Below are 13,568 nucleotides of genomic sequence, written 5' to 3'. Positions count from 1 at the left end.
CTGGCTCTCACCTGTGACAAACTTTGCAAATCACTATCAAATCTTTCCATAGGGACCTCAAACCTACCCTCCTCCCATAACTTACAACGGCGGCTCATTCTCAGCTTACTGAAAAAATAAAAATGAAAAAGAAGACGAACTTCATTCACGACACTTTGCATTTCCTTTCTTGTACTCAAACTTAATCTGTAGATTTCTGTCCTTGGCGATGAGTGACACAACGCCCCACTCTCAACCATGTTGACAACCTGGGGTTCTGGCTTCCTATTTTAAAACATATCTTCCCGAATTCACTCCAAAGTTACAGGAAAATTAGAGGGGGAACATGGGTCAAAACCACAATGAATCCTGGAAAGCTACAAGCGGTATGAACCGACACTTCAGTTACCTGGGAGTTGCTTCGTTATTGGCGCTTTGATTATCTGAGAGGCAGTGCTAGGAGTCAGACCTCCTGACCCCGGTGCCTCACAGCCCTTCATCTTTAGAGCAAATGAGAAGCAAAAAGTCAAATCAAATCCCCAAGTGGTAAAAGGTACAATTTTGACTTGCTCTACAGGCAGAGGAAAGGCACCTCCTCTGAGAGTCTGTCACTCCTCCAGGCGGACTATACTGTCATAAACTCATGCTAGAGGGTTAACGTGGGGATGACCTTCCTTTGGTAGCAGGTTCGGGGAATTAGGCAGAGAGTAAGCACGAATACACCTTGGAAGGGTGTGACCTTCCTCCTGCTCCGTTGGCATTCTGTCAGGAAAAGGCGGTCATGAGCTCTGGCACCACAAGTACACAGCAGCCCGTGTGAGTGAGAGTCGGAGCCATAATGACCCAAGATAACAGAAATAACAGATGCAGATTCTAAAACATCTCGGCAAAAATAAGTCAATTAATGGAGGCATCTTTTAAAACATGGGAAAGTGATGTGATATCTGCAGAGGGACCAGAAAACTTTAAAAACTACCAATGCCAAATCCACATGTTCTCCACAGCCCCCTCCCGTTTCTTTAGACCCAGAGAGAAAGACCCTCCTCCATCGTTTCTAAGGTCAAACTTTGAATTTGTGTTCCTCTAAGACTCACGAACCTTTGGCCTCTCATCAAACTGCTCTGGGTCTTTGAAGATATCGCTAGTGAAGACAAGGGTCCACAGCAGCGTAGCCTCCTCTCCGGTGACCTACGTGACACCTGCAGTGAGTGTTTCCGCAAAGGTCCATAGCCTGAGCTTTCAATGGGACATGAACTTGGGGAGGTTTGCTCCACTCAACACGCATGTGTCTGTTACCCAGTGCATACACAACACTAATTACACATACAGGTATGCACGTATTATATGTAATGTTAAACACATATATAATGTACAACCTGAAATGGATTTTGCAGAGTTGAATGATTGTTGTATGTCATATAAATGTCTAACTAGCACTTACATTATCCTAGAAAGCATCCTTCTGCCTAAGGTCTAGTGACTTACATTCCACTTGAAATTTTTATTAGCTTTTATATGTTTATTTTGTGTGTTGTGTGCCCAGTGTGTGTGTGTGGAGGGGGGGTCAGCAATAACTTGTGAATTCTCTTTCTACCATGTAAGTCATTGGGGTTGAACTGAGGACATCATGTGTGGCCACAAGTGCCCTTGCTAACACTGACACTAAATTTCACTCTTCTGTGTCTTTTCTGATACTTCTTATGAGTAGGACCATAATATATGTCCTCAATCTAGCCTTCTGGGCCCTTTAAACATAATGGGCTCAAGAGTCCCTCACACTGCAGTATGCTTGGTGATTCTGTCCTTTTGTTGTCTAGCACAACCTCTGCCATGCATCTTCTGTGCTTTATGGTCTTACCTGTCTCAGATCCGTGGACAAAACTGGCCACTATAGAGTATCTGTAAATGGGGGTGGGGATAGGCATGAGAATGGAGGTTTTCCTCAAGGAATTAGCCGAGGTTTGCTTCCAGTGTCAGTATTTATAGTTAAGTGTGAGTTCAGGGCCCCGTCTTCACATGCATGCATGCGTGCAGGTGTGTGTATGCATGTGTGTGTCTGTGTGCCCATCATGGCACATATGTGGAAGTCAGAGGACAACTGGCAAGGGGTGGCCCCCTCCTTCCCCTCTGTGGATCCCAGGATGCTCTGACGTGCAGCCCCACCTTGCAGACCTCTGCACTTTCCTTCTTAGGCTGGGACAAGCTTTAGAGCACACCGTGCCAGAGAAACGTTTCAACAAACCGTGCCGGATGGGACCCTGACTCACTGGCACTGTCCAGCCGTGGATGTTCCTCACTTCCAGCCACATTTCTTTTTTGGGTGAAAGTCCCATTAGGATGGGGCTGAAGCCTGTGCTCCATCAGAAGCATTCAGCTGGGCTACGGTTTCCTATCCTGCTCAGAGTGGTCAAAAGGACCCATTTGTTTTAATGAGCCATTGCCGTGGCTTCTTGGCAATGCCGATGTTTGAAGGCGTGGCGACCTTTTCGCTTGTCACAATCCTGGGCACTGAGAGATGACAGCATGTCAGTGCAGTTCCACTCTCAGCCATGATTCCTGAAGCATCACAAATGGATGGGGCCACTTAACAGAGATCCGTGCCACAGAGAGAGAGGCTGTGAGAAAACTGCTAGCCTCGGAGCAAATCCAGGCCAGGAAGTCTTTGGCCAAAGCTGTGTGCTTTCCTCCAAAATTACTCATTAAGGCAGGTGCTGTTTTACATCAGGAGAAACTGGTTCCTAAGCTTTGCTCATTAGCCACAGGGCTACGCCGCAGCTCCGTTACCTCTCAGCGAGTCTGCATTCTTGTGCTGTGTTCCGAGCATCTTCTGACCTACTTTCTAAAAGATCCAGCCATGCAGGGTTGCTGCAGCCTCTGGCCAGGGAGTGTGAACAGGCATCTCCCTGTCTGACTCTAGGCACAGTGACAGGGATGTAACCTCCTTAATTTGACACTGGCCATAGTGGGGGTGTTTTCGTACTGTTGAAGTGGGTTAATGCTAGAACCTGGCCTTCCTTCACCCCTCCCATTAGCAGTTAATTATTAAGACACTTATAAAAGTAGTGTTTGAGATAATACTTCTCACTCTGGTTAATGACTTTCAAATGATTCTGCTCTCCAGCTGAGAGACTAGACCAAGCTCAGAATCGAACAACAACCTTCACATTTTGGATAAGCCCACTCACTCTTTCCACCTTGCAAAGAAGAAGAGAGAAAGCTGGAGAGGAGCAGCTGTCAACATTTATAATGATTCAAGTGTCAACCAGGTTGTCACCGGATTGGGTCCCATTCAGAATCATCCCATCAACACACACAAACACGCGCGCGTGCACATACATACATACATACACACACACACACACACACACACACACACACACACACACACACACACACACACACACCGGTGACCAGCTACTCCAGGTCATCTGGGCTCTCTCAGGTCTGAAAGTACAAACATCTGATCTCCTGGGAAGTCAGAGTCTCTCCATTCACTTGGAAAAGAGATTGGGTGGCTAGAGGAGGGGCTGGGGGAGGGGCTTGGACTATCAAGGCTGTGACACCAAGAGAGATCCTAGGGAGTCCATGGAGATGCTCTGAGTCATAAGGACAATTAAGCATATTTAAAGTGTAATGCACGTGGATGCTTTGCCTGCATGTATGTCTATACCGTGTGCACGGCAGGTGCTTAAACAGGCCAGAAGAGGGCACTGAAGGCCCGGGAACTGTAGTCACAGGCAATTTGAAGGGGCAAGAGAGTCCTGGGACGTGAACCTGGGTTCTCTGAAGGAGCAGCCTGAGCTCTGACCTGCTGAGTGCAGCCTGCGAAGGTGCTTACGCAAGCTTATTTCTTACTTCCCCAAACGCAACATTTAATCCTAATAAAATCACAGACAGAATGTCAAAACAAACAAACAAAACTACAGACCTGTTGCCGGATCCACAGCCATGCACAGATTTTTATGAGTTATTTTTGCTATTATTCTAACAGAAAACCAACATTTGCCAATACATAATTGTCACTGCTCTATTTGAGTTCTTAAGTGAAAGGATGAACCACTAAGGGTCTCAAACAAGAGACACAAGAACGGAAGTCGCCCTCACGGACTCTGCTGCTTTGAATCTGGCAACGGAGAGAGGCTCCTTATGTGCCAACAGACCAGGCCCTGTTTCCAGAGGATGGAAGATGTGTCCAAGGATTGACTCTGTCAGGACCTGTTTTGTACATGACATATCTAAGAAGAAAGTGATCACAAGCCTAGATCCAACCTCATGTAGTGTTGTGTGGTGACCTGTGTGGATATACCCAACTGACTAACTGACTGCATGGCCTTCATTTAATGATGGACTCCAGAGAGGCAGACAGGACCAACTGCTTTCAGGGGGTGCATTGTGAGTTGTCTCGTCAGTTATTACTGATGAGAAATTATGGGAAAATAGAAAACTACAGTAGAGAGGGGCAGACAGTCCATCATAGTGGGCAGGGGCAGACACCCCATCAGAGTATGGGGGACAGTTTATTATAGTGGGGAGTGGCAGACAGTCCATCATAGTGGGGAGAGGCAGACTGTCCGTCATAGTGGGGAGAGGCAGACTGTCCATCATAGTGGGGAGGGGCAGACAGTCCATCACAGTGGGGAGGGACAGACTGTCCATCACAGTGGGGAGGGACAGACTGTCCATCACAGTGGGGAGGACAGACTGTCCATCACAGTGGGGAGGGACAGACTGTCCATCATAGTGGGGAGGGACAGACAGCCTGTCATAGTGGGGAGGGGCAGACTGTCCATCATAGTGGGGAGGGACAGACAGCCTGTCATAGTGGGGAGGGGCAGACAGTCCATCATAGTGGGGAGGGGCAGATTGTCCATCATAGTGGGGAGGGGCAGATAGTCTATCATAGTGGGGAGGGGCAGACTGTCCATCATAGTGGGGAGGGGCAGACTGTCCATCATAGTGGGGAGGGGCAGACAGTCCATCATAGTGGGGAGGGGCAGACAGTCCATCATAGTGGGGAGGGGCAGACTGTCCATCATAGTGGGGAGGGGCAGACTGTCCATCATAGTGGGGAGGGGCAGACAGTCCATCATAGTGGGGAGAGGCAGACAGTCCATCATAGTGGGGAAGGGCAGACAGTCCATCATAGTGGGGAGGGGCAGACTGTCCATCATAGTGGGGAGGGGCAGACTGTCCATCATAGTGGGGAGGGGCAGACTGTCCATCATAGTGGGGAGGGGCAGACAGTCCATCATAGTGGGGAGAGGCAGACAGTCCATCATAGTGGGGAAGGGCAGACAGTCCATCATAGTGGGGAAGGGCAGATAGTCTATCATAGTGGGGAGGGGCAGACAGTCCATCATAGTGGGGAGGGGCAGATAGTCTATCATAGTGGGGAGAGGCAGATAGTCTATCATAGTGGGGAGGGGCAGACAGTCCATCATAGTGGGGAAGGGCAGACAGTCCATCATAGTGGGGAAGGGCAGATAGTCTATCATAGTGGGGAGGGGCAGACAGTCCATCATAGTGGGGAGGGGCAGACAGTCCATCATAGTGGGGAAGGGCAGATAGTCTATCATAGTGGGGAGAGGCAGACAGTCCATCATAGTTGGGAGGGGCAGACAGTCCATCATAGTGGGGAGAGGCAGATAGTTTATCATAGTGGGGAGAGGCAAACAGTCCATCATAGTGGGGAAGGGCAGACTGTCCATCATAGTGGGGAAGGGCAGACAGTCCATCATAGTTGGGAGGGGCAGACAGTCCATCATAGTGGGGAAGGGCAGATAGTCTATCATAGTGGGGAGAGGCAGACAGTCCATCATAGTGGGGAAGGGCAAACAGTCCATCATAGTGGGGAGAGGCAGATAGTCCATCATAGTGGGGAAGGGCAGACAGTCCATCATAGTTGGGAGGGGCAGACAGTCCATCATAGTGGGGAGGGGCAGATAGTCTATCATAGTGGGGAGGGGCAGACAGTCCATCATAGTGGGGTGGGGCAGACAGTCCATCATAGTGGGGAAGGGCAGATAGTCTATCATAGTGGGGAGGGGCAGACAGTCCATCATAGTGGGGAAGGGCAAACAGTCCATCATAGTGGGGAGAGGCAGATAGTCCATCATAGTGGGGAAGGGCAGACAGTCCATCATAGTTGGGAGGGGCAGACAGTCCATCATAGTGGGGAGGGGCAGATAGTCTATCATAGTGGGGAGGGGCAGACAGTCCATCATAGTGGGGAGGGGCAGACAGTCCATCATAGTGGGGAAGGGCAGATAGTCTATCATAGTGGGGAGGGGCAGACAGTCCATCATAGTGGGGAGGGGCAGACAGTCCATCATAGTGGGGAAGGGCAGACTGTCCATCATAGTGAAGGGCAGACAGTCCATCATAGTGGGGAGAGGCAGACAGTCCATCATAGTGGGGAAGGGCAGACAGTCCATCATAGTTGGGAGAGGCAGACAGTCCATCATAGTGGGGAGGGGCAGATAGTCTATCATAGTGGGGTGGGGCAGACAGTCCATCATAGTGGGGAGGGGCAGATAGTCTATCATAGTGGGGAGGGGCAGACAGTCCATCATAGTGGGGAGGGGCAGATAGTCTATCATAGTGGGGTGGGGCAGACAGTCCATCATAGTGGGGAGGGGCAGATAGTCTATCATAGTGGGGAGGGGCAGACAGCCTGTCATAGTGAGTTAAAATGCCAATAACATTGTGGCGGAGGGCTGTTAACATGGCAGTAGACCGACGTGGAGAACATGGCTGGAACCTTCAGCGGTTGCTGCTCCTGACCTATTTCTCCCACATCCGATGCCATAAAGGCTTCACTGCTTTCATCTCACCTCCTGAAGTGTGGGGAGATGATTCCACAGGTAAAGGTGCTTCATGACCAGCTACCACCTGAGCTCATCTGGCAATGCAAGGCAACCCCATCCCTTGGTAGCCATGGCTTTCTCCAGCTCTGGCATTGTCCCTTTCCTGTCATCCCCTCTCTCTCTGTCTTTCCTTCCTTCTTCCTTCACATTCCCCATTTTTCCTTTTTTTCATGCATCTTCTCCAGCAATTTCTTTGTGAAGAGTCACAAGTTCTCCACAAGAGCTAACAATGACACATGCTGTGTGCTTTGAACTTCCAGCTGTGTCAATGTAGCTACAGGTTGGACCCTAAACCAGTGGATCCCTGCAGTGTTTATCCTTAGTGTCTAGCTTGCTCTGTTGGGCACAGCATCTGCAGGTTTTATCTATATTACTGTATATGGCAGAATTTTCTTTTCCCTTTAAAAAGGGAAACAATGTTTCAACAAATGTCCAGACCATGCACTCTATCATCGGACACTTTGGGGTTGGTGAACAATTTCCTGTGATTCTCAGTGGACAAAACATTGTTTTACAAGCCTGCAGGAAGAACTGTGTGAGGGGAAAAAAGGAGAAAGTTCTTTGCCTGCTTCCCCCTCCAGCTGCTGTAAGGCCAAGACGCCTCTTTCCAGTTTGGGGCCTCACCGTCTCTGCTCCATTCCAGTTTTCCTCATATGTGAGAACAGAGAGCCATAGCTCCCTGGGTGGCTTCGGTGACAATTAATGGGATTATGTCAGAGGGGTGTCTGAAGAGAGGCCTTGCAGAATCCCAGGCCATGGTTAGCACTGCCTCAGGGTCATAAATGCCTCCTGCCCGAATACTTCCTGTTCATAAAAGTTCTAGTGAGAGAGGTTGCCCTACTGGGCAGCTGTAATCCCTGTGAAGAAAATGATCTCTCCTGCCAGGAATTAATAACTTCTTAGCCACACTGAAATATCTCCTCGGCTGGGTCACTGTACTTTACATAATGAAGTTACTTTGATTATTACCATTAATGAAGCCTGTTTTGTTTTGTTTTGTTTTGTTTCTGAGCTACAGTGGACTGTCTTTGATGCTGAGCCTTCAGCAGGAGGACAGCGTCCCCACTTCCTGGCAGTGGGGCCAGGCTGGCTGACGTGATGAAACCTGTCAGGGCGATGACACAGAGCGCTTAGGCTTCATATCAGATTCACTCTGAAGTTGTTTCTGGTCCGTTATTGGAAGAAATTTGATTTATATTGTATGACAGGCATGAATATTAACCAAAAGATATTAAAACAGTATTTTTTTTTCCGTTTACACAGAGACGGAGCAAGCTACTTCTTCCTGATTATTTTCTTCTTTCCCATATGGTTATATGTATAGATACACTGTTTTTGCCTAACAAGAAAAAAAAAACCTCACTGATAATTAGAGGGAAAAGAAGGATTAGTAAATAAATAGACTTGTACTTCTAGCTGAAGTGACAGTAAAAGATAGATGGGAAAACTGCCGTAGACCATGGCCGTACGCAAAGCGAGTGAGGGCTAGGGTACTGATTAGAAGAAGGCCATGGAGGATGCTTTGATCAATCTCCTAGACAACGGCCCTCTCGGAATTCACGCCTTGTGGCCACGCTCTGTGGTCACTCTCCATGGCACTTCCTTCCACATTCTCCTGAGCCACCAGAACGTGTGGCCACAGATATGGCTGAAGCAGTCAGTGGCTCATCTCTCCAAGATGAAATTATAGGGTGTCTGTGACCTCTGTCTTGGGTATGGCCTTCCATCACTGGCTGCAGAGGAGCTGCCACAATGTCACCAGGATGCTCTGGCTGCCTACTGCAGGACCATGAGAGAGATAGATGCCAGGCTCCCGTTGATCCTCCTCGAGCTTAGAAATGGATTTTCTTTCTCTCTCTAAGCCACTTTTTTTGTCCTCATCAAGGATTCTGATACAGTTTTTTGGAAAGCAAGCAGTTTCCATGGAAACAGAGCCAGCAGTTTCCAGGTGGCTTGGGGATGGACACAGTGAATCATTGGGCCCCGGGCTGTGATCTGGCTTTGGAGCATGTGCGTCACATATAGATGCTTCTTGCCATGGAGAAACACAGAAGATGAGCCATTATCCTCGCTAAAAACACAGGCTGGTGATCAACACCACAGCTCTCTGCTGGGCTGCTGCCTGGGCACCCGGCCTAGGCTCCCTGGAACTCACTGGGTTCCCGGGCAGCAGAGCACAGAACTGATTCTTAGGAATCCCAGAGGCTTCTTCTACCTACAGACTTTTGTCCAGGAAAAACCAAACCCTAAATCTTCTGTCTTTCTTGCCTTTGAGTTGAAATAGTTCTTAACATGTTTTGCCTAAATTTCAGAAATGTCTTCCCCGTTTAAAGCCACATTTGGGTTCTATCTGTGTCAATAATCAAAAAATTTTTCTTCCTTTAAGCCAGTAACTAATATTCTCAGTTCCTTGCACTGGGTGCTGGTGTGTTTGTACGTGGCATTCACCTTCGTATTGTTCCTTACTGAGTGAGTGCCTTTGTCAACCAACAGTACTGGCGTCACAACAATGGTGGCTGGTGCTTAGGCTCATATTTTTTTTTAAATAAGCTTTTTGTCTTTATAGTGACTCTACGAGGCAAGCACTGATGTTCCCTCCATTTTATGATTCAGAAAGTAAGACCCATTCAGGTTTCTTCCAGGTCCTACAGGCAGCTAAGTACCAAGGGGAAATTTGTAATCCACACAGCTGACAGTCTCCCCACCTGTGTATGAATTCATGCACCACTCAGTGCAGCCTTGCCTGGTTCTGATTTGTTTATAAAATAGCACCACATGGCTGCATTTTATGTGCCTTGCCAATATATACATATATAACGTATATTGATAGACAGAGCCCAGTTTTTTTCCATTGTTGTATATTTCTTTGTTTATTGGGATTTTCAGTTTAGGTGGGTTTTTTGGAGGTGGTGGTGTTAGTGTGGATATGTGTGCTGTATAAGTGCATGTGTATGCATGTTCATATATATATAGGTACATGCATGTGTGCACACGTGTTCACATGCCTGTGGAGGTCAGGGATTGATTTATGCTGTTTGCCTTAATTAGTGTCCACCTTGTGTGTTCAGGCAGGTGGCCAATTTGGCCATGGTAGCTAACCGGCTTGCTTTGGGGATCTCCTGTCTCCGCACCCTGCAAGCTGGATTACAGGCAGAATGCCACACTCAACCTGCCATTTACATGGGTGTTGTGGATCTGAATCCTAGTCTTCAGATTTGTCTGCTGAGCGCTTCACCTACTGAGCCATACCCACACGACCCCAGTTTTCAGATTTTGACCTTTGCCAGCTCTGAGCACCGTTGTGGGTCTTTTATTCATGAGTTACCCACGGGTGGTTAGAGAGTTAGAGAGGGGTTTCCAGTCATGGTCTGTGAGGATCTACAAATTTATAAAACTATACAGCTTTTGAAGATGGCTGTACAAACTTTCAGCTCCTCAGGCCTGTGTGTTATTCATTTATTAAAAAACCCAGTTCTCTGGGAGGAACCCGGAACATTACCTGGAACTTTCTAGAAATGTGCATCCTACATGCCCCACCCCCTAGCAACTTGAAGAAATGCTCTGGTGACACTGCCCTTGCTGAAGCCTCGGCCTGTCCTCCCCTCCGCCCTGGAGGTCCAAGCCTGGCTCTGGCTGGCACAGGGGCTGAGTGCAAGCTTCCTCCACCCCACAAGCCTATGCGATACTCTGTGCCTGTTCCTCCGCATCTGTCAAGTGAGCACAGTGCCGATGCCTCCCTCCTGTGCGAACTGTGCATGAGCTTAGTCACTAGCTGAGACTTCTGTCCGCAGTTGCTTTCCCCGATTTGGTTATACACTGTTTCACGTCAAACAGGTTTTAAATAAGTATGTTTAGCAGTGCACACTCAGGAAAGACAAAAAGCCAAGTGAAGGTTATAGCTAGAGCGAGATTGTGAAGGTTTAAAGCTGTAGTATAATGTGTGTGTGTGTGTGTGTGTGTGTGTGTGTGTGTGTATGAGCTTGCACGATGAGGCCTGAGCTTGACCTCTGGTGTCTTCCTCAGTTATTCTCCAATGTCAGCCCACAGGGCAGTCCCCTTAGATAACAGAGTCCCCTTGCAGAGCAGGCAAGGCATCACTGCAGCCTTCTCACTTGAATTATCCCAAATCCTTCCTCCCAAACCTTATGCAAAAACCAAGACAATGTGCAGTGTTTTGCAGCATGTATTTGAAAATTACATGATTCTAGATTTGTTATGTAGCAGTATTTTTAAGCTGGGGAACTTCGAAGCTCTCACACAACTCTGTGAGCTTGCCTGGTTTTACATGCTTCTAGAGAAAACATTCGGCTCAGTGTCTGTGGAGATCCGAGCAGCCTGGATAAGAAAGCAAAGCCTCAGTCTCGGCAAGGAGCACCGAGCACAGCCTGCTGAGCAGGAAGTCACTGTCCTTCCCTTGCTCATTCACAGTGGGGAGAGGGGAGTTCTGCTGAGTGCTGAAGTGCATGCAGTATTAGTGATGCTACAGAATCAGAAGCCGTGTCCTAGCTTTTGGATAAATGCCAGGAGGCATGTGCATGTGTAACAGACACGCGCGCACACACACACACGTACACATGCACGAACATGTGTAACACACCCGCATGCAGTGCACACACAGGCACACCCACAACCAAGGCTCTTCCTCACACTACTTGTAAATCCATGAGGCCAGCTGCGCATATCTGGTGGCTTCCCAGAGTCAGGCAGCATCTCGCCAATGCCTCCTGACTGTCTGTTGTTGCTCCTGACAGCTGAGGAGGGGCCTGTCAGCAAACTCGGGCTGCTAGCGAGGAGGTGTGTTATAACCAGGTGCTCTCAGGGGAGGGGGTTAGGCTCCCGAGGCCTGTGAAGCCACATGTGTAACTGTCCCTCCCAAAGGGCGTGAGCATGCACTAATTGAGGTATTGGCACTTCTAAATGAAGCAGAAACCTACTAGGAAGATCGAGTCCCAGAAAACATGAGGGAAAAATGAGCACTGCTGAGAGGTGCATGCTGGGATCTGTGCAGCTTTCATGCACTGTCCATTCATGCACGGAGTGCGCCCCAGAGCTCCAAGACTTGGTTTGTCCCAGACACCTGGTCTCAAGCTGAACAGCCGAGGAGGCATGAAAGGCAATGTCCTCTCTCCTCACTGCTCCTCTGTCCTTCCGTGTAGACATTAACCTGGCATGATTCCACACATAACTAACATGTATCAAGCTACACATATGATCCCACACATACTACCCACACACATGATCCTACACACACTACCCACACATGATCCTACACATACTACCCACACATATGATCCCACACACACCACCCATACATATGGTCCCACACATACACATACACATACTACCCACACATGTGATCCCACATATTCACACACAAGGCTGGCGCAGGAAAAGCTGAAACAGACTTCAGTTTATTGAAGAACATTAGATAACGCTGTCTTCTCATGAAGAAAGCCCACAGTGCTATCCTCTCTATTCTTGTGTGTGTGTGTGTGTGTGTGTGTGTGTGTGTGTGTGTGTGTAGTGTCTTTACATAATATGTGTATGCAAGCCACAGGTCAACCTTGGGTGCCATTTCTCACTTGGTTTGGGTTCAGAGAGAGACCCTGCCTCAATAAATAAAGCTGAGAAAGACTGAGAATTCTCAACCTCAGACCTCTGCCTCCATACACACCCATATCTGCATATGTGCGCACCAAACACATGAATGTGCAGGCACACACACACGCATGGGCATGTGTGCGTGCGCGTGCACACACACACACACACACACACACACACACACAGAGAGAGAGAGAGAGAGAGAGAGAGAGAGAGAGAGAGAGAGAGAAAGAGAGAGAGAGACACATATAGAGCAGTCTCTTTGTCTTTGAACCCCAGGAATCAATTGGCTGAATTTTATCCTATGAAATTGATTACATATACATGCACAGTTCAGTGATCACAGGAACCTTTATGGGGATTTAAAAGAATTGTCTACAGAAGAGAATACTTGTTTAGGAAACACTCAAGTATACTTAAAACTCAGAAAGCTGGCTGCGTGTGCTTGGTGGACTTCCCGTCATAGCCATCAGCCTTTCTTCTTGCTTGGTAGGTCTTCTGTGGGCGTGCTCACACGCTCACATGATTGTCTGTGTAAGGACCATGTTTCACTCAAATGCCCAGGCAGACATGACGCATATGCTTGTAAGCTCAGAGCTGGGGTGGCTGAAACAGGACTGCTGGGGCGGGACGGTGAGCTAACCCTGACCAATCAGTGAGCTTCAGATCAGAGCGAGAGAGAGCAGTCTCAAAGGCCTGGAGGTCTTCCTGGGGACGACTTCTGAAGTTGTCCTCTGGCCACCACACACGTGCACTAACAGTACACACACACACACACACACACACACACACACACACACACACACACACACACAGTCTGAGGTGGTTCAGCAGGTAAAAGGATATTCATACAAGCCTGACCATCTGAATTCAATATCTGGAAGTCATGGTAGAAAGAACTGATTTCCTACAGTTGTCCTCTGACTACTACACAGACCATGGCATGTAAACCTCTCGATCATCACACACACACACACACACACACACACACACACACACACACACACACACAAACACTTTCTCTCTCTCACACACACACATTCACATACTCTTCAACACAGTCACACTCTCTTACACACATTCACACACACTTTCCCTCACACACACTCACACTCTCACACA

At 48.3% G+C, this 13,568-nt stretch overlaps 1 protein-coding gene across 3 annotated transcripts in view; it reads right to left on the bottom strand.

Moving 5' to 3' along the window:
• Nucleotides 1–13,568, bottom strand: part of DSCAM (DS cell adhesion molecule) — a 580,894-nt gene that overhangs the window by 146,117 nt on the left and 421,209 nt on the right. The window lies entirely within an intron of this gene.

Source organism: Acomys minous (assembly GCF_964271855.1).
Source record: "Acomys minous genome assembly, chromosome: 11".
NCBI classification, from domain to species: Eukaryota; Metazoa; Chordata; class Mammalia; order Rodentia; family Muridae; genus Acomys; species Acomys minous.
Note: the sequence above shows the minus strand (reverse complement) of the source record. Positions and strands in the feature narration are given on the sequence as shown.